The sequence below is a fragment of the Hetaerina americana genome, unplaced genomic scaffold (genome assembly GCF_022747635.1).
Source record: "Hetaerina americana unplaced genomic scaffold, ioHetAmer1.1.p SCAF_52, whole genome shotgun sequence".
In the NCBI taxonomy this organism is placed as follows: Eukaryota; Metazoa; Arthropoda; class Insecta; order Odonata; family Calopterygidae; genus Hetaerina; species Hetaerina americana.
In genome coordinates, this window is record NW_027287117.1 from 1,549,701 (window position 1) to 1,574,236 (window position 24,536).

General features: G+C 44.8%; 1 protein-coding gene across 2 annotated transcripts in view; it reads right to left on the reverse strand.

The window, feature by feature from the left end:
• The window catches only part of LOC139694682 (protein FAM13A), a 332,141-nt gene that overhangs the window by 231,529 nt on the left and 76,076 nt on the right, over positions 1-24,536 (reverse strand). For both annotated transcript variants that reach the window (XM_071593185.1, XM_071593184.1), the window contains exon 2: positions 3,020-3,059. The gene's annotated coding sequence lies outside the window, so the exon portion shown is untranslated. The remainder of the gene's footprint in view (positions 1-3,019; positions 3,060-24,536) is intronic.

Consider the following 24,536-nt stretch of genomic DNA (forward strand, 5'->3'; position numbering starts at 1 on the left):
GGAAATGTCTATCTTTGGGGGAACGGTCCAATCGGGAGGGAGGCGGCGCAGTGCTGAGCGACCAATTACGAATCATGAGCTGTCTACATCGACTAATCTCGCACGGCGCTCAAAATAGAAAAAAAAATATTTTCAGAGTCATCAAAATGGTTTCATCGATCTAACCCGAATATTCAGGACGCTAATGTTGCAGCGTGCTAAATGCTCAAAGGAAATTCCAGCGAAAACTATTGAATTCGTTGATCTTAAAATCGCTAAACGCTCCAGCAATGATGGCCCTGGATCACGCATACTACGGCTGGTGAGCCAGGGCCACGTCCCACGCGACACGCAAAGGAACGAGAGTCAAATCAGGCAATCAACTAACTTAAGGAAAAAGAAGAATAAGACTTAATTAAAAATGCATAAATACCCAATGAAAATATCAGAATCATGGACTGAGTCACGAGCGGTTCAATTTGCTACAGAAGTTTGCTAGAGTTTTTGTTACTCGTAGACAAGTGGGCACCGCTCTTTCCGAGATGAAAAGATTAGCCAAGCTGGACTGAGTGAACGGAAGAAGGAAGTGTGAGGAGTTAAACATTATTTATTATAATGTAAAGGGAGCTACCATGTCTATTGCTTTGTTCGGCAGGGTTGGAAGTGTAGGTTTATTCTATCGGAAACCTACTCTAGCCGGTATCCACTGCGAATCATAGAACATTAAGGCTATGGAATAAAAGCGGTGGTAGTGTTCGATTCCTTCGGGCCGAAAATAAAACTACGCACTCCTCGGTTTTCTGATAAGCAAAACTGGGGTGAACCCGTAACACACGAGGTGTGTCCAGATGGTATTCAGCCATGTAATATTTTGAGAAAAATTGCCCACCTAGAACAATTAGGTCCTAGTTCCGGCTGTTGGAAGACCGGGTGCTTGTTTCAGGGTCATAGGCTCATCTTCAGTTATTACCTCTCTTTAGAAAACCCGGGTTTGCGGCCAACTACAACTGCAGCACGAATTTCTTGACGTTGACGAGATAAAAGAGAATGCGACGAGGCAGCTGGTTAACATTCCAAAAAAAAACTTTGCCGATTGTTTTGTAAAGTGAAAGAGGCGCTGGGATGAGTGAGTGAGGCCCCAAGGGGAGTACTTCGAAGGGAACTAGGACCGCATTGTTCTAGGTAGACTATTTTCTCAAATATTGGACAGCAGGATAGTTGCCGGACCAACCTCGTACGTTTCAGTGAAAGAGAAAATTGCATTCCAAATGTCAGCGTAGGGAGGAAGAGAACGCCAGGGCCTTGCTAATAAACACCGCGGCAAATTATTGTCTCACGAGAATCCGGATGAGGCATATTTCAGCCTACTGGTAATTAACACAGATTAAAAGAATAAAGAGCGAATTCAAGGGCTGGAGCATTTCAGGAGAACGCACATCTCACGGAGGATAGGAGCGAACTTATGTCGGAGGCAATTGAGCTTCGCAGGCACCCTTACGATTCCGCCACTCTAACCAACTCCACTCTCCACTCTCTGAGGCCAGTAAATTATTCAGAGGCATAAATTACGAACGTTAATTTGGGTCTTGAAATGCTACATGCACAACTTCCAACCAAAGTCTACATGGATCCGAAATAAACAAAGTGGGTGGGAGCAAACCTTCGGTTAACTTTCGGGTCGGTACACAGTGAGCGTGAACTATGCATAGTGATGCTCGCCCATCTTGACGGCGGGGGGACGCCAGGAGCGTGGCTCCAGTTTTCGCTCCGTGTAAACAACAAGACAAGCACACCGAGTCGAACTTACAGATAATTCATAAAATAACCCTCCCTCTTTCTTGGTGAAATATTTAGACGCTCCTAAAACATTACGGGAATGCTGAATGACTGATAACAAGAAGCATTCTTCGAAATAAACGGTTTTCAACTATTACGGAAGAGGCAGAAAGATGTTTCGTGCATCCCTTGAAATAACTGCAACTTTCATTAAGTCATCGACCGGTTTAAGAAACGACAGGATGGTGGAGTGGCATTACAACAATCATCCACGGTAATGTATGAGATGGACAGAATGCACAACTTCATGATTAGTTTTAAAGGGTTAAACAATTCAAACAAATTGGAGGTTGGCCAGATCATTTTGCAGGACTTATGCAGACGTACTTACATTCAAAATAGAGCCAGAGTAGGGTAATTTAAAGGTGCTCCGACAGATTTATCCTTCCATTATACGCTCCATAGATAGACCACTCCTTTCAGTACCGAAAAACAAAATAAATGAAGAGTTTTCAAATATTCATGACGGATGCAATTTGAAACCTCGGTCGAGTGCGTCATTCCACTGTTCGGCTATTGTTCTACAAAAATAATGAACCCATTATATTGCAGTCAAAATATTAATACGCGCATTCTATACATTTCTCAAAAGTGAAGGTTGTCAAAGTTGTACAATTAATTCACCGTGACGTTTCATTCCGACTTAATCTTCTCCCGGTAGGGGGAAGAGTATTTTTTGTCAGGTGTGTAATCACCCCTTGCCTCACACCCTAGTGGTGGCTTGCGGGGTACTATGTAATTTAATGTAAATAACTGCGCAGCTAGGACATATTCTAATGAAAATACTTGTCAGCAAAGCAATTTTCCGGTCATTTTACATCGCTAATGGCAATGAATCATTGCGTCAACTTGTGGTCATAATAGCCATTTGAATGACTTAAAGACGAAATCAATACGGCGAAAACGAATTCCTCGACACTTGAGGCTCCCTGAATTCCGCATGATTAACACAGCAAAGTTTAGATTGCTCTCTGCATGATTTCAAATTTAACAAAATGTTTATTTTGAAATCATCGACTAGCTTATAACTACCGCAATGCCTAATAATGGACGCGAATCGAGTGAACAGGGAGACGCTGACGTTATATTTGGATCAGATAAAGACATTAAAAATGAGTAAAGGAAACGATTTAGCAATTGTAATGTTGATTAAAGATGTAAGTTGTATTGTTGTAAAACTAATTAAATTTCTAACTGCACTCACCCTCGCGCCGGCAACCTACGGCACGCGATCCAAGACTTGTCTGTAAACAAAGAGAAAATTCAATGTTATAATCTCAATCGCCCGACAGTTTAAACTTAAGTTCTAATTTAAAAATTTCACCTTAAGATAATTTAAAATCCTACTGATTGGTGACCACTGAGCAGTAGTATACGCTTCCCCTGTGATGAGAATGTTGAAAATACCTATGCAGCTACGTGGATAATAATCAGGGAAGAATAGCACGGATCAATCACTTCACACAATTTTAATACGTAAGTATCAGGGGTAGCATCGATAATCACCAATTCGACCCGTGTTTCAACTTGCAGCGGCAGCCGCTGCGAGTTGAAACATGTTCAGTTACGGCAGTGATCGACGTAATAAATCAGCAATTCGATGATCAAATGAAGTTCACAAGGTATTTTTGAAGAACAGAGGAAAAATAAGTACATTGTGTTCTTCATTTAATGAAGATGAACTTCCACAAATTTGAGCCAAAAACCATCGACTACAGCAATTCGCTGCATTGTAATTGTGCTTTCGCCCCGGGATTAATCTTCATCCGAGGCCTATTCATTGCAACATGAAGCTTATGAAGGGTCTATTCCTTCTTACAGCACAGCTAGAAGACGGTTTAAAACTTTTAAAGACAGAAAACAATTTCACATGACATTGTCTTCGGAGTTCCAGTCGTTCCTATGACGGAAGCAAACATAAACGCCGCAGCTACCATTTTGAGAGATCGTCGAATAATGTGAAGAGGACTTTCCGAAATATTTTAAGTATTAATAAATATTCTTCCAATACCTCTGAGTGTCACTCACTAAGTGGCAATAGAAGAATTGCACCATACTCTTTAATTACGTCCTCTTAGACGTTTGTGAGGGGAGGGTTCCGAGACTTCACTTCCGGACAACGGGACGTTCGCGTGCAGGTTTGTTCGCAGCTGAAGTTGATGTTACAGGGATGCCGGGAGTTTCCATCGAAGGTTGCCGCTGCATATGAAACTTGGCTCGATCATTTTGATCTTGAGACAAAAGAGCAAAGCTCTGTGTGGTAATCTAAGGCATCACTAACACCAAAAATAGCCAAAGTGGCTTCTGCTGAGTGAGTTATGGTCACATAATTTTCTCATGCGTAGGTAATGGTGTAGCAGCACGTTCAACCAGTGCATATAACTGTGAGTGAAGCACACCACCATTAAGTACTGAAAATTCTGAAGTGCCATGCCAATCGCAAAATGACACATCTCAATACAACCGGCTGGGAGCTACATTGCGATACTGCACGGCCACCCATCGCAAATACTGCTGCTGAATATATTGAGAAAGTCACGGTGAAGTGTGCTCGTAATGCTTCTTCTAACAGTCCAGAACTAACACCCCGGGTGAATTTTTCCCATTCCCCAATTTGAAGGAACAACTTGGCGGAATGTGGTTCTCTTCATCAGAAGGAGGTTTGGGCGAGCTGAACATGTTTCAACTGCCAACGACTGCCGCTGACGAATTACTTGTATTTAATATTGTCAAATCAATATATTTTGACCACATTTACACCATCAAGAGCAAAGCAAAAAAATACAACAACACTAAAGTTTTGCACCGCAATCATACTTTTTCTGAACGACCACAGCTATGCGGATAGAGCAAAGTCGATTTCCATCCGCCACAACAAAGGGAAGGAAGGATAAGAAAGAATGTTCGATATTCGCTTCCAAACACAGCAATGCGATTGAATTAAATGCCTCCACATTGGTGACGCAAAGGCATTGCGATATAAACGGAGAATATTGCATTCTAAACCAGTAAACACAATCCCCTATTTCAACCGGGCTAATGATAAATACGCGGAATGTAATAGCCCATTCATTTTGCATTAGGATGATATGCATGGTCCACTGTAAAAGTAATGCGCATTCTCTGGGAAAAGTAGATTTATTGATTTTACTCGTACAAATGCTTAAATTTCTTCAAAATACTCTCGCCTTGCATCAATACACTTACGGAGGCGTGTCTGCCACGCGCCTGGAAGGCACTTTGATACTTCTCGACGGGAATGTCTCTCAGGAACGCTGTAACATGCTTTTGGATATTCTCCCCGGTCTCCCGATGCTTTCATTTCAGCTTTCTCTTCAGTGGAGGAAACAAAAAGAAGTCGCACGGAGCCAATTCGGGACTCTAACGGGGCTAAGGGACCACCAGGGTGCTCCGACCCAGGGAGTTGGTAACGATAAAGGACGTGTGGCTGGGGGCATTGTCATCGAGCGCGAACGCTCCATCCCGTGTTACAAAGTCGAAAAACACACTTCACGCGGAGGCACGTCTTTCCGCCCAGACTGCTCCGATCAAACTGGCGTTGGAAGGGCGGACCCCCCGCCACATTTTCCGACCGCTTTTACCCAGCTGCCATAAATAGTCGCGTCACAATAAAATCATGCTCATTGCTTTCATAATGGATCATGTATTCTGCAGCTTGCAAATCCACTGGTCGAAGGAAATAGTCAATGAAAAGCCATCCAATTACAACAAAAGGAATCCACATATAATCTTAACCTCAATATATATTATTATATCGATTCAATATGGTGCGGCAAGTATTGACCAAACTGTTGAGGCATTCGACACGGACAATCGCGAGGGAAAGTGAATGGGAAACCATAACTGGGGTTGGTGCTATCCATACCTAGCTTTTAAAAGTATTAATTTCAAATAAAAAAAGATGAACGGCTGCAGATTAAAATACAAACACACCCAAAATGAAGATATCCTTCTATATGTCGCCGGAGTGACATCACCGCTCGTTTCAATGCACCCGACAGCCAAAGGGATCCCCCCACCCCGGCCCCGCGCGCCCCACGTCACGCGACCCGCGAAAATACACCCCACCCCCGCCTAGTGAGTCCCCTAATCACCGGGGGGGTGGGCTGGAAAACTCGGTGTCCCCAGGCGGGCACACTGCGCATGCGCCGTCGGAGCACACACACCACCAAACAGTGGAGCATCCCGCGGTGGCGGGAAAGCGTAATCAGCAGACGACGCGGGGGCGTTGGTGGAGGGTGGTATTATGAGGGTAGCAGGGGGTTGGGGGGTGTCTTGGGGGCAGGGTTGTCACGGGACTTGAGCTGTTGTGGGGACTCGGGTGGGGGGAAATAGGGATGCCGCCGAATCTTTGTAACATTTACAAAGTCGCCCAAATTTGAGGAGAATTCGCGGAGAAGGGAGGACCATGGACTTAAGAGACTTACTATTTGAAAAATGATACGAACGGTCCTATTCATCCCCGTCCGGAGAGAAATTGTTTTTTAATTTTTTAAAATTTTATTTACTTATATGTACCCTGCAAGCCACCGCCAGGGTGCGTGGCAGGGGGTGAATACACACCAGAATAATTTTACCCGAACATGGCACCACCGCGGTCAAGCAATGTTATCATAATCCCTTCTCGTTCGAGGAAAAAATGACATCTTAAATCCATCCGTTGCACAGTTCATCCCTCTAATTTTTCCAGCATGATCTCTCCCACCGTAGTACGACGAGGGTAATAATACATAGTAGTAGTAGTTTTGAGGGGAGGCGACCGACAGCTAAGGTCATTTGCGCCATAGGGGATGGATAGGAAAGGATGAAGGGTGGAGAGAAACCCGGCGTCGGCATTAGCCTACTCTTTACGAAAGGTGCCAAGGGGTCCGCAGTTTAACGTCCCATCCGACGGACGGCGTACTCACTCAAAGTGCCCTCCACAAAGCACCTCAAGTAGGGATCGAGATACCTCTGAAAAATATTCAACACCGCCGGGATTTGAACCCGCGTCCTCATGGTGGGAAGCCAGTACGTTAGCCCCCGCACCATCTCGATCCCCGTAATAATACATTTTCAACAACACTGCTAAAGAGTCTTCCTTCCAATTTATGCAAGAGCTTCAATATGTAATTTAACCTTCGCTCCATTAAGTGATTCCCAGCCTATCTCCTCTAATATTTTGGATACGCAACTAAGTTTAACATAACAACGTTTCACAAATCTAGCTCCTCTACGCTGCCCGCGATCCAATTCGGCAACTAATCCACATTATGTCAAAGGCTAAATACCCAGAGCTAAGGAATCTGCGATGACAGTCCCTTTCCCAAAAGACTATCGAGATACCAACTGGACATTTTTGGGCATTCGCTTTTAGCCACGATTTTCGCCCTCTACTAAATATATACGTAAGATATTAACAGAAACATCTCTTGAAAATGGCTGTGTCGTTTTTGACTTAAGGATTTGGATGTGCCAAATCCTCCGCGTCCGCGACGGCTTGCGCCGCCAATCAATCGCCCGAGGTGCAGACTTGGACTTGCGGTGGCGCGTGGCCGGGCGACGACGACACGGCCACCGTTTGATTGCACACCACGGTGCGCGATGCAGCCAAAGTGCGTGCGAGTACTCGTGCGGGCGCGGGCAATGGTGCCTGCGGCGTCGCATCGAGTGGATCGTCCCGAGGGCAAGGGTGTCGCCCGGCGCGGGGGTCATCGCCATCCGACGGGTCGACGCATGGACGGCGGGCGTCCATACCCGCATCCCGAGGCGCTGCCATTCAAGCGACCGCGCTTATTATGTTCTCATAAAGGTTAAAACATACGGGTGTATATAAAAATGAACGAGCAAGTACAAACTAATATTAAATGCACTGCACGCCGAAGAATATTTGTACCATCTGTTCACACTGATATGGCGATGAATCCAACTCTACGTAAGAACTATCAGTTTGCAATTTTAATATATACTCTTTCGCAATATGAAATGAAGGACGAATTACATATTGTCCAAAACAAATATAATGCATAAATGACATAATTCGATCGATGAGTCTTTCGCAAATAGCGAAACTTGCTTCTGTCTCTGACTCCTGCCCTCTCACATCGTTGAAGAAAGAATTGCCCATTGAGAATATTTCACATTTGAGTGGTTTTTAAGCACTGAGACAGCTTTGCTCAATCCCAACCTTAAGTATCCCGTAAAGGAAATACGGAACGCCTTTTCCTTATCCACCGGGCGTTCCATATCCACCTTTTCGTCCGATGTGATGAACTACGCACCGGTGGACATTTTGTAACCGCAGGACACAACTCGTGGTCTTTATTGAGCGCGATCCGCGCTCATAGGAGTGTGGTCCAGAAAGTAAGGATATAACTTCTCTACGCAAGGATGGGAGAGGTCTTTTCTTAGAATGGCGACTTCCACGGATCGCGAAATTACGAGTTCCCCACATACTCGCCCCGCCAAAGGTGGTGAATTGACAACCGTGCTGCTCTAAGCTGTATGCATGCGGTGATGATGACGGGGTCCGCGCTTTTAAACTCGCCAAGCCCGAAGCACGGTGCGATTCGATTCTCCACCGCGCAAGCATTCGTCCCTTCCTAATCTGAACGAGTGCCACAGACGAGAGTGCATTCGTATAATGTTCCTCCTTTTATTGTCTCCATTCCCAGAGCCGCCCTCGTGTAAGCACACCGGGGAGGGGTGCGAAGGGTAATTTACATAAACAAATACGCCTTGTTTTGCGGTCAGGAGGCAAGGGTCTCTCTCCCCGCGGGCGTGGAAGAGGCAGAGGGGGTGGAGAGCAGCGGTGCGCGGTCAGGTGTCGTGTGACATACACGCCCCGGAAGTAACGACCGAGCAGCGTATGAAAGCGCAGACTGCGAAATGCTTGGGATTCCGCTGACGCCGTCGGGTTCAACGATTCCGCTCGCAAAGATAAAGCGGTTGACGTGCCCTCTCGTAAGATGCTAACGCAGCTGTAAACAAACAATAACAAAACCCAACGACGAAAGGGGATAAACAAGGGATGGGGGCGAGGCTTCTCGACTTGTCCGCTCCCGCAATGGGCGTACGCTTCACGCACACCCGCGGCGAATGCAGCCGAGGGTCGCTTTAGTTCCCACCACTTACCCGCGTGCAGCGCGATTATGATGTGGCATTGTAAGCAAGAGGGTAGGGCACAAATAGAGGGTCTGACTAGCTGGTGCTGGGTTCAAAATCTGATGCATTCTCAACTATAAGTTGTGTGTTTTTCTGATTATCAGAGCTTTGACGGAAGTCGTAGTCACAATATGGAAAGAAATGGACATCGCCAACTAGAACACTCCGCTGCGGCGTGTGGAGCTGATTCTTTCCACGAGGTGGAGTAATCTTTCTGGGGGTTCTGCCCACACCTTTCTGGCGAAGGACTGTGGAGGCGGATCGTATTTCAATTGCCATAACTTCAAAGGTTTCGGCATTCAGATAGCTAACGGATAAATGGTGCTCATTCTGATGCAAGAGCAACTTATTGCAATGGAATAAGCTGTGGATAAGTTTTCCCAGATCATCCTTGATAAATCGAAGAGAATAATTTCGGTTGTCCGAATAAAAAGACAATCCTTAATTTAAAAAAAACGAGGTACATCCACATGATATTTTTCGCTAAGTTACATTTTCACGTTTTTTTTAAAATATTATCTAGTTAAATCCATTATTGCGCTTCCAAACAAAGAATGAAGGAAACCACTTTCATTCTCTCAATATGGTTTAAGTCATTGGTGAGCCTGGAAAGGCTAAGATGTGGTCCACGAGACGGGAGAGAGACTCCATGCGGAGAATGGATGGGAGACTTGTTGCAAGTCGTATTTCGGTGTGGTTCATTGTTCTGCTGTTGCATAAAACATTTAAATAAACAATGGCGGGACAAGTTGAAGACATCTCCCTTCATATTCATCGAAATAATTTGAAAGAAAACTACCATTACACACTTGCACATTTAATTTTCATTTCATTGATAAAGCTTGGCTCCTTGTGCCGCCGCCACGTAGTGTTACAAACATTACAACGAAATTGAAGCATTAATACGATGCGGTGATCAAGCGTAAAAAATACACCGCTTCCAGCATGTATGCAGTTCTGAAATTTGCCCTGTTCCACTCGCCGCTCTTCCTTTACAATTTGTTAATATTTATTTCTCTTGAATAAAGTGCTCCAAATCGATCTTTGGGGGACCCTATTCAAGAAATGTTCAGCAAGAGACATGGCGTGACTCGGGCAGCACCATTATTATTGGGATGGGCGCCCGTGGAATGCGTGGGGTGGGTTTCCCAGCACGCGTGCTTTGGCGTGGGCGGAGCTCGTCCCACGCCGCCGCTTATCGTGCCCGCGGAGTGGTGATCGACGGGATGCGGCGCGGGTGAAGCCGGCGGTGAAGTGCGCTGCGACACCATCTCCTTCCCTGATCCCCGTTCAGTCTCGCTTACTCTACAAGGTTTGTCTGAAAACTATCGGTGCAATTTTTTCCCCAACGCATGCGTGAAGTGCTGGATTGAGACGGTCCATTAAGTGTGCACATGGTCGCAGATCTTATATTGGCATTGATAAGATGACGGTACACCCACCATTATCACTTTAAAATTTGAAAGATCTGCACTAAACGATTCCCGAAGGTCTTTGAACGGACGACCAAGAGCAAAGTCGAGCGTCTGCTGGCGAAGATCCTTGTGAAATGTCATCGCGACGACTCCCCAATCCCCTTACAGTCCCGACTTGGCACCAGCTGACTACTAATTCCTATTTTCAAAAATAAAATCTTTCCTCCCTCACAGGACACCACCATTGGACCCTAACCGCCGCCAAAGAAGCTTGTATGCGTACCCTTAAGGACCTTCCGCTTACCAGAGAGCCTTCGAGTCTTGGAAAAGCCGGTGACAAAAGTGTGTCGACGCTCAAGGGATGTACTTTGAAGAATTTTGGGAGGCATTTTAGCAATATCTGAAATAAATCTATTTTTTTTTTTAACTTTTCCCTATACTTTTTATACAAACCATGTACCCGTGCCAGGTTCGGAGATGCTTGCACGGCGTCATAGCTCGAAGCTTTTCAAGGGTATTAATACGGTTCTCAATATCGCGCATCTTCCCCAATATTCTCAACTCTACAACAGGCGAATGAAGTTGCCTTTGATAGGGGGGGGGACTAAGTCACGGGGCGACACTTAGGGAGATGCATCACGTGCTATGGATGTGCTTCCCAGTCGCCCCCAACTCGAAGTTCACCGAGGGAGGCCAAGGCACTCCATTTGCCCACCAATGGATATTTTCCCGGCGCCGCGCACAGGAGAAAGGAATGTGCAAAATGCACGGAAAGCATTAGCAATAATCCAAGCGAAGGAATACCTCAGCACGCGATGAAATGAGTAAACGCTTCAACTCCGGAGGAAAAGTTGCCACTCAGCGCGCGGGGCGCGCCTCTTTCTTCCTTGGAGAGCTTCGCCCAGCTGAATGCCTTCCGACTCGGGTGACCGAAAAACTCCGTTTACGCTCTCGAGGTATCCGCCGAGGCATTCAAGTTGATGACTTGTGCACGATCTTAAGCGGAAAATACCAAAAGGGAATGATGATGCAATGCTTCTGCATTGCTTAGCGATGAGTCTGCACTTCCGCTTCCAGGAGGATTGACGCGATGCGCTTCGGAGGAGTGCACATTTCCTGCACCGCGCACCCAAAGGTGAATAACGCTGATGCTCGCTCTGACGTTCACGCTAATTGCTCAAACAAAATCAGATTACGCTACAGGAATTGTATTCCCCAACACGCAGATCCACTATCAATGAAGAAAACGGCGAAATTGAAGGTGGTCAGCGATGAATCATAAATGCTCAACCAACGTCTTTGAAACTGTTTTCTTTCGCTACGAATCACATATGTCCTCTCAAGTCAATGAATGCTCTTTCCCAACAGTTCACCCCGTTCAAATACCTACTTTATTGCACTTAAGAATTTTTGCATTGATATCTGAAGTGGACAAGAAAACCACTCTATCCCGAGCGTTGGAGTTCTTCTTTCATGCCACAGAAAGGCCTCATGCGACTGACTTCACGACAGGCCTCCGACTTTGTCTTTCTCGGACGAATGCAACATCGCTGAGCCCTGAAACAACGGCGCATGCCCTAAATCTGTGTGCTTAGTCTGAAGCAAATGAAAAGGGAGGTAGAGCGTGGTATAATATTAAAATACTCAAGTTCCTATCCTATGTTTCGAACTTCGCATAATCAAGAAAATATTCCTCAGAAATTTTGCAAGTGCACCAAGCCTCTGCGTGAGAAATGCTAATTCAAACCAAACTCTCAGCCAACAAATGGTGGGATTCAGACGCACTGAAGCAACCATTTCTGTTTGCAGAACTAATAAGAGGAGAAAAAGGAATCATAAATGCGCAGCAACCTGTCATGGGGTTGATTTAGTTTAATAGTAAAATGTAATGATTGCCAAGTAGTTGTCCACATCCTGTGACGAATTTTCCGGACAAAAAGGAAAAAGATAAGATGAAGTATTTTTATAACGACAATGATTAGCGCTAGCTGCAAAATATAAAGATACAGGAATCAGTTCAAGTTACAAAATTTGAATTAAGAATCTGGGGATACATAATGACGACTCGTCCAGAGAAAGAAAGATGAAGTAAGTTTACATCGTGTAAGCACCCGCAACTATCATCGACGGAATGCAAATATAACTATTTGCGCAAATAAAAATATCCTTGCTTGTGTTCACCAGGAGACATACAACTCAACAGCGCAACTCTTTAAAGATTTAATGACGCTGAATGTTGCTCGTAGTTCCACGCACATGACTTCGATGGGAATATTCTTAGATCTCTTCTTACATTACTGTTTCTTTTACTTTAATTTTCAGTAACTTAAACTATGACACTTAATCATTTTTTATTATCTCATAGCATTAAAATTTCCTTAAAATTCAATTGACTGGCATGAAACACCAACGAATCCACGAATCACCAAAGAATTAGAAGAGAAATATTCAAACACGTTATCCTTAACTTTTCAGTAGTTTATACTGTAAAACATAAGTAATTTTTATTTAATCGCTAAGATTATTCCTTAAAACTTATTGATCCGAGAGTCACTAAAAAGAATGAGCGAGAGAGAGAGGCCGATTTGCAAAAATGAGAGAATTTCATGCAAAAACGATCGGGCGTGACGCAGATGTGCACTTTTTTTTTAATAACTAGCCGCAGGGAATATTGATCCAACAGCAAAACATTTCCTTCTCAGGTGACCATTTTCCAGTCCCCAGCCTCGAATATAGCAGCGTGGCCACAAGGGGGGTGGGGCTCGCTGTCGTCCCCCCGCCACAGCTGTGCCACACCCAAATCGCTCGCGACGCCCGCCCGCCCCTCGAGCGCGCTCCCCGGCCGCCGATCGAGACGAGACCGCGGACGGACCTAACTCCGGCGGACGGACGCCAACGGAATGGAGAAGGAAGGTGAACCTGAGGAAGGAGGGAAGCTAGCCGCACAATATATCACATTTAGAAATCACGCGCGAGAGGGGGGGGGGCACAAGGGCGCGCCCAGTTAAGGGGGCACAGCCCAAAGAGTAATCACGCCGGAGGGGTCAGGTGATGACGGGTGTGATGCGGCCGACGAAGCACACGACAACTCTCCCGAGGCCAGGCGGTGATCCCAGCGTGCTTTCGCTCGTGCCAGAGTTCAGGCGGGCGGAAGAAGGCGGATCAGCCGTGTGGGCAGGGCGATAGGTCACTCTGGGTTCGGGGTTCGTGTTCGGGTGACGCCTCTCATCCCCCCCAAGCTTACCACATTTTTCTGGATGCCAGAAGTTTCTCGGAAACCGTAGGATACACAGGGAAAGGATATCCCCCCAGCCCCCCGATTAGTATGAATCATAACATCAGGATGGGGGGCATAGGGAGGTCATTGTGATACGAACCCCGGAGATCGAGCTAACCTCTTTCTCACTATGACTTGGTGGCCAACGTGCGAAAGGGTTGGGTGGAGAAACAAAATGTGCTAAAATTTGCGAAAATGCGCTGAGTATGAAAGTTTACGAGGATTTTCAAGTGTAGTATTGAATTGAAAAAAGCAAAGTGAAAGTTATTTAGTGAAAAGGATTTATTTTTGAAGAAAATTAAAAGAAGATATGAAAAACGTTAATCGATAAAAATTAATCAGTCCACCTTTCGGAATCTTTATTTTTTCAATGCAATGGAAAGGCATTGAAAAAGGTGTTTGCCCGGAGGTGGTCGAAGAGACTCCATAGTCTCAATCTCGCCTCAAAATAAAGACGACTATCTATCTCCCTGGCAGATAGAAATAAAAGTGTGTTTAACTTTGTTTGTAATTGTTGAACGGTAAATATCAAGGCCGTAACTTTGGGAATCAAATTTACAACGATTATACTGTTAATGTTTACTACAGTTAATATTTTAAAACACCAATTTTAGATTTCTAATTTAAATACACATTTGGAGTCTTTTCATTTTTCTAAATTTACGTCCAATAAATGCTCTCCGAGTGTGCGCTCAAGTTAATCCACAATAACACACCTGAATCTACTTTAAGTGTATCAGTTAAAGTAGTCGTTTCAATATGTGGATTCAAGGTTAACCGCCCGCCCGCCCGCCCCCCACTCCACGAGGACATAAATTTTAATGAAATTACGAATACGTAGCCCCCCGAGTTGGTGGTGTTGAATCCATCCAGGCCTTATTTATGCACCAGGCGAAGGCCAATGAGATGAATTTCTTTAAGTCACTTTACTAGTTGAAATTTTAAATAATAGAATCCATTCACCATTATAGTCAGCCGATACAGTGCAAAGACACCCAGGAAGCAATCCCTTCTGGGATTATTAAGATTGGACCACTCCAAAACACCTCTGTTTTCAATCTCCTCGATTGTTTTTGTTCTTCCTCCGCTTTTATTTTATGTCATAGCCACAGTCCCTCCAAATTGTGTTCCGTCATAACAGGCACTTCAGCAAATGTTGCATTCTTTGCATATAAATTTTTCCAGCTGGTTGCCAAATTATTTCTTCAAGTGCCACTATATCTAGGTTTCTGTTTTGCTTACTGCTGACATGCCCACTGTCACAGGGACTGCCAGGCTACGCATATTCAAGCACCCTTTTAATGCAGACCTGGCTCTTTTTTATCCGGCTTTTTTATTTATTCCGGGGCACATTGTTGGCGATTCGTATTTTTTTCATTGAGTGGATTGTCAGCCCATCGCCCATCCCCCAACCTGAAGGGCTTGTCAATTTTCTTTCTGGATTTTCTTCCACTGGCCTTTCACAAAGGCTGCAATGCCGCAATGATGGTCTTCATTCGCCCCCGGGTATTTTATTTCGCCGGCATAAATACACCCACACCATAGTATCTGATGAGCATTCTCCAATTGAACATCAGGGGCGATGCCCGGAGGAAACACCTCTTCTAAGCTACATGAATACTCATCTCTGGAAACACAATTTCTTCAACTTCAAGCTACCCAGACGTGCCTAATACTCACTAAGCTATAAACATACGAGTACTATTTATTTATTTGAACGAATATAAAAACATGCATCGACAAGAACGTCAAACGCTTTTACCAATTATTAACTTTCCCTGTTTGCGTGAAGCCTTGTCAGTGGAGATCCCAAGGACGACGGTTCCATCACGTGCGAACAACGCCGGCCGCCCCCAGAAGCCACGAGGGGCGCGCGTGGGGAAAGTGAAGTGAAGTCGAGGGTGGGGCGGGGAAGGAGCGGCCCTCGCGCGCGTGCAACCCGACCCTCGCCGCATAACCGCCGAACGAATTTCACTCTCGAAATTATTGACCCCAGCACCGCCGGCCCTCCTACCACTCCTCCCCGCCGACCGACCCCGGCGACGACGTCCCCGGAGACCCCACGTGCGCGGCCAGACGCAAGGACTCCCACAAGGACGATTTCCTGAAAGGCGATTAGGGAAGGGCTTCGTCGGTTTCCTTCTCCACCGGGTCGGGCGCAGGGGTGTGCAACCGAGGCCTACGTAATGGGGGAGGACGACAACGGGGGTGGTGGCGTCGAGGGGCGCGTGGGGGACGGTGGAGGCCTAAGGCAGGCGCGCCCCAATCCCACCCCTCAATGGAGGGAGAGGGGCCGAACCATCGCCATCATCTACGTACCTATCAGAGGTATTCTCCTGACGATCTCTAATAGCTGCTCCCAATGGTGACTATCCCGCGGACTTCCTCGTGTTCGCCCTACATTATTCCTCTCCTTCAGTCCCTCGCTTCTTCCTGCCATCAGACCGTGGAGAACGCTCTCCTCCTTCCTCCGAGCCACGTCTCATCCAATCCACTCCTCCGATGAATATTTTTAACAGTCCGCTACCCCTCAATATTTCCTCCTCTCAATTCTGAATTATCCGGAATCCACCCAGGTGTCTCCTTTCCTCCAATCTCACTCAGAGCTTCGTCAATCATCTTCCGATCTCAATTATTTCTGACATTCTACACCATTCCCAGATCTCTCTTATCCGAGCGTCTTTGAGGCAAGTCTCTCGCGACACGCTCCGTGCTTAAGGCCTTTCCTAGTACTTTATTCGCATCCTTACCTAGCCATTCCCAGATCTCTCTTATCCGAGCGTCTTTGAGGCAAGTCTCTCGCGACACGCTCCGTGCTTAAGGCCTTTCCTAGTACTTTATTCGCATCCTTACCTAGCTTATCCCGCATTTCCTTCCTTAATACTTTTTTCCGCCAGACGCACTCCCTCTCATTTCGCCACTGCTAACTGCGCTAATGTTGCTCCGAAATACTGTTTAAAAATTGGACAACAGTAATTTATTTCTTCTCAAAAATAAATTGAATCCAGGGCATTCGATCTCAAGTCTCTTCTGGAAGAAAAACTACTGGGAGCAATTCATAATCGGCTTCGAGATTGCATGCAAGTGACGAAAGCAAAATAAGCGAACCATTACGATCTGCATCAAATCTTACAGAAAAAGAACTGGGCCATTACATCGGTTGTCCAAACCATGCTTATTGCATTTTCCACTGTTGCCTCCCGGATAAATAATGCTTCCGTGAGAGGGATTTGATGAATGGGAGCTGCTGGTACCAGTATTACCAATTATCTTGTCGACTGTGTTATTCGCATGACTACACAACGAACGCCGAGTTATTCGAAAGCCCAGGACTCAGTTTTTCACTACGGCACATATTTGATCACTGAAGCAAGAATCGTTAACAGAGCGTCGAAAATGATCAACTGGGATTCCACGATTATGCAAAATTATTAGCCCGTCTATCAATTCCTCACAGATTCAATTACTTTAGTTCAAACTTGCACGGGTTATCTCAACACCACACTGTTGGCCATTTTTCATATTTTAAAGGCCGATACGGACAAATATGTATCATGCATTGATTTTCTAGCATGACATAATTTGCCGCATTAAAGGAAGAATAATGGCGCATGTATACATACATATGAACGCACTATGGCCATTTGCATTGGTCAACAAGACGATAGCTTCGTAAACGTGTCCATATCACTTTCGACGGGGGCTCTCCGGAGGAAAGAGGACCCGGTCACGTCCCCGACCGTTTGCGCTCCTTATATTCAGTAGGCAGCAGCATCATTCGAAGGAAGAATATCGTATTGGCAATCGATTTTCAATGAATTCGAGCGAGTATCGAGCACCTCCGATGCGATGGGTCGACGGCGGCAGGCTGGTAAGGGGACGGACGGGGGGGGGGCAGAGGGGTCCGAGGCGAGACTCGTTTCCATGGCGACCATCGATCGTATGGGGCGCCGGGAGGGGCGCGTGGATTTCACTGGGGCAACCGGCAGACGAGGGACGAGAGGGGAGAGAAAGCTTAAAGGGAGTGAAAGTGCAGCGAGAAATTGATCCACGGGGGGGAGGGTCGGAGAACGCAGTGGGCACGACCACCGAACCCCCCCCCCCTTTCCTTCCCTCCCACCCTCGTACTTCACCTCTGCTGCAACGTGCCACGTTTTCAGCACTTAATTTCCACCGCCCGTTCGATGCGACGGCGTTACCGAGGTGACGGCGCAAACATTCGCCGATAAGCATCAATCCACATTACCCAAAGCAAAGTAACTATACACATAAAATAGAAAGAGGCTCATTGAAATGAAATCGGTAACTTCGTGATAGGTTTCGACGCTGGACGACACCATCGTTACCTGACGATGACCTCCAGCGCCGAAACCTAGGTCGTGTTCTCAATAAATGTGCGTGGAAATGCAATGTTACTCATTTCATTTCAATCTATCGTGTGCATTCCATTAAATTACGTCGGAGACAACAAATTTCAGAAGAAGGCTCGTCGGAAATTATTTGGTAGCTCAAGATACCAGTCATTTCACAAAACAAAACAATGTATGTTGGGTTTCCGGTAAAGAAAAGTTAAAACATTATCATCATTAGATTTAAGGTGCGGCCTTTGTGTAAACAGGGAGCAACCCCTGAGATAACCTTACGACCCTCGCGATCACGCTAAATAATTACCGCGATAAAAAAATACAACAGCGCATGCAATAAGGGCCTCACATCATGAAATTAATTATTTTTGACAAATCAGTGTGTTATTATGCTATTACTGAAAAGTACTTCCATGAAATTAAAGATTTCGAACGAAGATTTCACAGAGAGAAGATAAAACCATTCAGTAGATTCTCTAGGATGGTAAATTACGCGGAATAATAATTTTTGCCCCCGTTTTGCCATTGACCGGGACTCGAGCATAGCGCGCCGGTGACACTTCTGGATCGCATTCCAGCCGAAGGAAGGAGTGGATGCAATTACGTGGGAAGTGCCTGCCACAGCCGTAACTCCAGCGGAGTCACCCACCGATGCGTCTCGCATTTGGCACGATTTCATGCGATTACTGGGAGTGCTGAGACTACGACTTGGAAATGGCCAGGCGCTCCCAGCCATCACCTCTTCATTTCAGATGAGAATTTCAGAGAGCGCAACATTTGTAAGAGTGTTATATTTGTAATGCGTTGTTTTGATAAACTTAGTAGCGTATCCAAAATATTAGAAGAGGAATCACTAAATAGAGCGAGGGTTAAATTACAGATGAAATCTCTTGCTCTCGTTGGAAGGTCTCTTTAGCAGCGATGCCGAAAATGTATTATCACCCCCATCGTTCTACGGTAGGAGAGATCATGTTGATACAATTAGAGAGATCAAGTGTAGGAGAGATAGATTTAAGATGTCATTTTCCCCACGAACGATAAGGGATCAGAACAACATTGTCCGACCGCGGTTGGGTCATATTTGGATCAAGCTTAGTCAGGTGTGCATTCGCCCTCTGCCGCACACCATAGCGGTGGCTTGCGAGGTGCATAAATAAATAAAATAAATAGCAAGCAGTGGAAATCCTCTAATCAAATTATGTAATCATCGGTAGACATTAGGAGGAACTTGGTGTCTCCACAAGCATGGAGACGCCAAACATCATCAAATGGGAAGAGTATTGCACAGAAGTTACATTATTTTCCGTTCATAGATGAATTTCAATATGAAAAATGCGTCGGAAAATAATTTTCTTGATTTTTTTCGAATAAATAAAATATTTCACTTGATATGTATATTAAAAGAATGCTTTTATTGAAGAACAAAATCTGGGAGAATCCCATATTAATCGCAGTAGTAAAGCGATGAAAAGAGAATGGTTCCTAATTACGTTCTGACGTCCTAATAAGCGGTGTTAAAGCGAATTCACTGTCTTCTCCCCAGGAGGCTTGTATTGCACAAGGCATGGACTTATGTGTGAACGAATGACAGAGGTTATGATGAACGTGGGATCAAATGCTTTGCACTACAAACTCAACTCCCGCAACAGAAATACCAGGACAACGTTTTGGTGTAATGGCGAAATAAAGAATGTAACTACTCCACTTTCAAATCTTTTTAATTTCGCCCATGAGCACGATGATGATTAAACAGAAGAATCCTCTCGTTATACTATTAAGTGGTAGCACTTCATGATTAAAAAACAACTGAACCTTTAATTAACAAAATTAGTTTCATTTTTGAAAAATGCGATATTTCACCAAAATGTGGAATTCATTCATAAGCCAAAAGTGTCAGAATCAACGATAAATTTTTTGATAAGACCACGTTTTTCATAATTGTAAAAAAAATGTGTGAGGCCCTGGGGAATAGGAAAGAAAAAATCGAGATTTCACATTTGTTTGGAGAATGCTGACGTAAGGCTGCTTGCAGCATTTTCGTAATTGCAACTAAGCGTAATTTTGTGCAAAACCATATGTTTTAATCAATCAATCGACGAGCGTTTATAAAATCTAAAAATGTAGACCGAAGCAAAACATCCTGTCCAGTCTGTTCAGTCCCTCCCTACTTGGCGTACAGGCTAAATTTGGATTGACATGGATAACTTGTGAAATAAAATACCAATTATCAATCTTCAAATCCCAAAGTAAAAAAAACATTCAATTGAAAAGCATTAATAATCTAAAAAGACACGAAAGTAGGACTGCGCCCTACCACGGTGCATTTCAAACACCATCGCTAGCAATTCAAAACCACTGCAGTCGGCTAACCTGCCCTTTTGTCGACAGTTAGAGAGAGAGACAAAGAGATATTTCTCAAATACGAAAACAAAATGAACACACGGAATGGAAAATAGTCGAATTCATATTTTCAAATCCCACCAATAAAATAACTGAACTAATGAAAATAACCAATGATGGACGTAAATATTAAAGGTGATAATTACTTGTGGCACATAAATGCGCTCCTATGATTTTAGCTCACGTAGTACAACGTAAGCAGCATTCCTAATAATATCCCATGCAAACCCAGTAGTTGCCTCTGCCAAGCCATCAGAAAAGTTTCTTATCGACGAAGAAAAAGATGCGTGCGTCAAGCAGGGGAGGGCGATGACTGGAAATCACCGCTGGATGCCATTCGTTCTACTGAGGAAACAATTCTTCCCTTTACGAAAATGTCATGACGCCATTAGAGATTTCAATCCTTCATTCCGAGAGGCCTATCCGATCCCTCACCCCTCTTGACAGTTACGATTTTATTAATCTTGCCAGAGTAATACGAGAACGTTAATATTTTGCTTCCAATCTGCTCCAGGAAAAACATTTATAGTTTGGAGAGCAGGCAAGATTTTATTTTTCATCACCACGGTCTCGCCATTCCCACAATGCAACACGGGAGTCGACGGAAACGAACAAACGTATTGAAGTAATCCCTTTTATCCGAGCAAATCTCGGAATGGGCTCTTGAGAAACCTTACGGCAAGATGGAATAACGCGAGGATGGAAGTAAATCAAAAAGTGGAGCCCTAATATTTCATATTTCGGAGCTTTCATTTTTCAGTATTACATACACTATTACCTATCCCTTTGCAGCCTGGCCCTATTCTGTACTGTCAACAACGACCAATAAATTGGATGTTCAATTCTTAGGAGCAACACTACGATAATAGAGGGCCCTAGATCAAATAGCAAAAGTTCCTCAATTTCTCATCGCATATATTTCAAGTGAACCTTTTACTCGGAAAAATATTACAATTAAATCGAGTGAAACGCAAGTATTTGAAATTTGTAAATATAATACTCGACACTATACGAATATTTTGACTGATTCCACCATAATTTCAAATAGTGCAGTAAATTAGTATTGTGTGCATGTTATAAAGAACCCATGCTCATCAATTCTTAGAATTTAGCAATGGATAATTTTTGGAGTATGAAACTAGTCACACTCGTTATGTCGCACGTGCGTGGGAAGGAGACATTTCCATTCCCAGAGTCGCTTGCTTTCTTCCAGTAACATTGTCTATCAAAACCCAACATCACACCGGATTATTTTTTCCTTTTGTTTTTCAGAAACGATGCAAATAATTATGAGACACTCGAGTCAACAGCCGATTCCATGGTCCATGTCGGCCCAAAATTACTCGAACAAAATATGTTAGATTATTGAACTGCACCTCCCATGGGCCACAACCTTGACGTGGCGGAAGGGCTTGTGCGTTCCGATGACCCCTAGAGCTGTGCTGGCGGGAGTAATAATTATTGCTCCTGGTAGGGTCACCCATGCCAGATAGGTCGAAGGTTAGGAGCCAGACGAAAGGTAGTCCACACAGCGTCTGTTCCTCAGCGAGGCGGCTGCAATGGCGTCTGACCCCAGTGGGGCGGCCAGTAAGTGATGGTGTCACGTTAAAAACACTATTGAGGAAGGCAACGGGAAACCACCTCAATTATCATTCCCAAGGTTTACATGATGGACAAAACAGAGAAGTTGCGTCTATCCAAAAACCTACCTTAACCAGTAGATAACCTTATAATAATATTGAACTGCACGGGGAAACTGAAGTACGTACGGTACCTTGACGCAGAAAAGGTAAGTGCTTTTCTACGAAATATACGAGGGTCATCCGGAAAGTAGTACCCGTTCGTGCCGCATGAAGTGCTGACGACGCGAGTAGCCGCTGGACGAGGTCAGATAGCTTCAGTGGCTTGTCTGCCTTCTCTGAGCCAAGTTGCGTGACGCTAGCATTGCCTGTGTTGTTTCTGTGATTGTTTACAATGTTTAAAAAAATTGAGAACGCCGCCAGTTGTGAAGTGAGGGCAGTGATTAAATTCCTCAATGCAAGAAACGTTCGCCCATGTGATATTCATCGCCAATTAAAGGAGGTGTATGGAGACAATGTAATGGACGAGTCGTCTGTTCGGCGGTGGTGTCGCAACTTCAACATGGGGAGGGGGAACACACACGACGATGAGCGTTCGGGGAGACCGTCTGTCATTACAGACCAACTGGTGAGCTCAGTTGACGAATTCGTGAGGAACGATCGGCGCGTCACAATTGATGACATCTGTGAGCATTTTCCCAATGTTTCTCGAACAATTGTTCATGAAATTGTTAAACACCATCTGCATTATGCAAAAATTTGTGCAAGATGGGTCCCTCGCGTATCTCAATGAGCTGGCGGCGAAGGACTATGCAGCAGGAATACAGAAACTTGTCACACGTTATGACAAATGCCTTAATTTGCTTGGAGATTATGTTGAGAAGTAGTTTAAAGTATCCTCTTTCAAATAAAATTTTTTATGTTTGTTAATATTTACTTTTGTGTCTTTATTTCACGAACGGGTACTACTTTCCGGATGACTCTCGTAACATGGAATTGTAATGCACATTAAGGTGAAATAAAAATTACCCAAAGCAACATTTCCAGAAATGGAGAAACGAGGACAACATTTGAATATTCAAGAGAAACAAAGTGAGTCGGAATTCGCATTCAACCTAACTCCACGGTAACTTGGAGTTTTAGATAGATATTCTAGTACCCTGCAAAACCACCACTAGGGTGTGTGGCAGGGAGTGAATACACACCAGACTAATTTTTGATCTGAATATGTTCCCCCCTACCGCAGTCGGACAATGTTATTCTCATCCCTTATCGTTCGTGAAAAAAATGCCATCTGTTCTACACTTTATCTCTCTACTTGTATCGACATGATCTCCACTAGCGTAGTACGATGGGGGTAATAGTAATAAATTTTCAACATCATCGCTTTGGCTCTCATTTCAATTACAAACATTAATCTGCAGAGTGAAGGTTACGTTTTGGCATTGTTGAACGCCGCCATGATTTTTACGCATGATTGACCAAGATTACATGGTTGGAAATCATTGATACCACCCACATAAATCCCAACGTGTCGGATCTTCTGCGTCATCAAATTAATCACACTGCCACCGCCAACATCTCATGGAATCCAAAAAATTTTATAACCGCGTATGATATAGCCGCCATTTTTCTGAAGTCCATGTACACGTAGGCCGGAATCGAATCCCCCCCGCTGCCCCCTGCACATTCATCTTTTCCCTTCACGGAACGGAGAGGAGTCATCAATCAATTGATCCCCAGAGCCGTGCCTTCCTTCTCCGCGGCGGGACATCGATTCGGCGAGGGAGACGGGGCCTTCCACGGCGCGGGATTCATGGGCCGAGGCGACAAAGGACTGAAGGGGGAGTGGCGTCCCATTTCATGTAGATTGACACACTTGCAAAGAAGGACGCCCGGCGGTAACATTGCGATAATTTCTATGGGCAGGTCTCAGTGTCAGAAAGAGCGTCGATTTCATCGAAACGCCCTGAAATTTCACTTCGAGTATATGGTTAACTAACGCTCGGAACTTCCGTCCACCCGATGAGTTTCCATCAACCATTGGATTCTACGTACCGGAAATCGTTGCCAAATGCAGTTAGTGAATTTGAATGAGAAAGAAATGAATGCTAATGAAAAAAAGTATAAAGATTTTTGGTCTCGTGACCTTCCATCTGCAAAAAATCACTCGCCAGAAATCATTTGGCAGAGTAAATACGACCCAGAGAGAGAGAGAGAGGTTACATTGGGCGGCGGGTACGCGGCCATGTCTCGGTGCGTTCGTCCGAATGGCACCACACGGCTTCAGCAGATATTCATGCACATTTGAACATACCCTCAATTTAGAAGCGGCGGTGAGCGTACAAAATACCGTTGCCCAAACAAGACATCTCTGGTTCATTTGGCATTCTACATTTGTTGGCACCGTTGCCATGGATATATCTGGGAGCAACTACGTATAAGCAATTACAAAAATAAGGTTTCGATAATGGAGAAATAGCTCCAATTCCATATGTGATACAAAGAAATCGAATTTTTT